Below are 2,312 nucleotides of genomic sequence, written 5' to 3'. Positions count from 1 at the left end.
GGTATACTGAAAAATTTCTGGAGGCCTGAGAGGCATTGAGGACGCAGAGTCTCTGGTAGGTGTGACAGTGGGGACTTGAGACCATGGGTCACACACTGGACTGCTGTGTAACAAACTGCCACACACAGCTTGTCCCGCTTAAGGGAGGAAACCCGCTCCTTTCACGAGGCGGAAATCCGGGTGTTGGCGGCCCGAGCTCTTTTCAGGAGGCGCTGGGGAGAACCAGCTTTCAAGCTCATCCAGGCCGCTGGCAGAACTCAGTTCCTTGCGCCTGCAGGACTGAGGTCCCCATTCCATGGGTGGCTGTAAGTCGGGGACTCTCGGCTCCCAGAGGCCACCCTCGCTCCTCGCCGTGTATCCCCTCCATCTTCAAGCCAGGAACAGCGTCGAACTCTTCTGCAGCTTCCAATCTCTGATTTCTCCATCTGTCTTCAGGCCCCAATTTAAAGGCTCGTGTGACCAAGTCGGGCCCATCCAAGTCAAGGTCAGCTGATTTAGGATTTTAATTTCACCTCCAAATTCCCTTCGCGCAACACCTAGATTAGCGCTGGATTGAGTAAGTGGTAGAAGGTGTGTGCACACCAGGGTGAGAACCTTGGGAGGGAGCATCTCAGAATTCTGCCCACCACGAGGACCTGCCAGGCGGAACAGCGGAAAAGGTAAAGCAGGTTCTGGGGACAGACAACACGATCTTAAGTCCCGGCTCCACCACCACTTGAGGTGTGTCCGGCCTGGGGCACACAGCCTCTTTGACCCTCTGTTTCCTCATCTGCAAATTGGGAATAAGAACGGCCTTGTTAAACTCGCCCTCTGGACTGTACCCAACAGCTTGGCGCTCTGGCTGTGACGATGTGCGTTCCTGCTCCTCTCACTTGCCTACCGCCTGCGGGCCCTGCCCACTGGGCCACCTACTTCATCTTCGCAGGCGTGAGAACGCCGTTCCCCCTGCTTTCCCCACATTCTTGGCCTTTCTGGCTCGTGACAAAGCTCTTTAAGGAGCGTGAGCTCACTGGTTCCGGATTTTGGTCTCCCTACTTTGGCAGGCTGGACCAGACTTGGCATGGGAAAGAAAGGTTGGTGGGAAAAATCTTTGAAAGAAATGCACGCATGTAGTAAAATGTATATCCAATTCCAAAATAAGCATAATTGGCCACGTTGGTGTGTTAATGAGCCCAAGGTGGGGAGTGTTTGGTGGGTAGAAGTTGATTTCCATCTGCTCCCTCATTGCACGGCTTGTAGAAGAAGAGGCCGTTGGCTCTAGCATTCGGCTGCAGAAATTTTGCCATGAGCATCCTGTTTATTTCATGGTTATGGGCCTTTAGTACCAAATTTGCTTGAAAACCTTGTGAAACTTACTGACGGAGAAAGAAAGAGGAGTCTTGGGTAATGTGAAAGCAAGCAGCCAGTTTTGCAAAAGTTCCAACATGGGTGGCTTATAACTAATTGGAAAAACATGTGTCATCTCGGCTGCCTTAATCCTTTTTGCAGTGCCTGGCCCTTGAGTGTTCCCAGAAGGCTTGAGGGGGCGTAATCCACTCCCAGGGTGGTCACCACGGTGACCAAAGGGCACAAAGAACCCATGTCTGCGTCTGGGGTCCCGCAGGTGTTGCCAGCTCGGTCTGGGGGAGCAGAGACCAGTCCATCGCCAGCCTTCCCGGCTGGGGCAAAGGGATGGGTGTCATGCACAGTGAAGTGGGGACTCATTCTGGCTTTGAATTTAGACTTTGGAACGAAAGGTTCTGGAGGCAGAGCCTGGGACCCAGACAGGAAAAGGAGATAGCCAACATTTAAGTTCTCTCTGAGCAGAGGAATCTCTACGCTTTTGATTATAAGTGCAGAGCTTGAGCTGTTCCACTTTTTCAGAAAGTCGTTTTCAGAGATGCAGAAGTTGTCGGTCCTGCTTTCTCCTCCTCGCTGGGTTTCTCAGTAAGAGAATGTTCCCAGGGCTGTGCCCTGGCCCCACCGATGTCCTTAAGAGGGAAAGCTCTGTCAGCAGAGCGAGACCCAGCGCTGGCTGACACCAGCTCCTCTGGTCCTGGCACTGCAGAAACAGCCACAGACCTGAGCCCCCAGGGTGTCCTGTCCCGGCTTTGCTGGCCCGTCTCAGTCCCCAGGCCGCGTCTCTCAGAGCCGCTGTGGCGTCGTTTGTAAGATGGGAGAACGACACGCTCCCCTCCCCAGGGGTGGCTTCGGGACGCAATGCGGCACGGGGAGCACCCTCCCCCCACACGGCATCTCCCCGGGAGGGGGCGCCACCAGGAGGGGACACTGCTGCTATTAGAGTTATAAGCGCTTGCGGTTTCCGCTCTCTC

Source organism: Equus asinus, chromosome 14, assembly GCF_041296235.1.
Source record: "Equus asinus isolate D_3611 breed Donkey chromosome 14, EquAss-T2T_v2, whole genome shotgun sequence".
In the NCBI taxonomy this organism is placed as follows: Eukaryota; Metazoa; Chordata; class Mammalia; order Perissodactyla; family Equidae; genus Equus; species Equus asinus.
Note: the sequence above shows the minus strand (reverse complement) of the source record.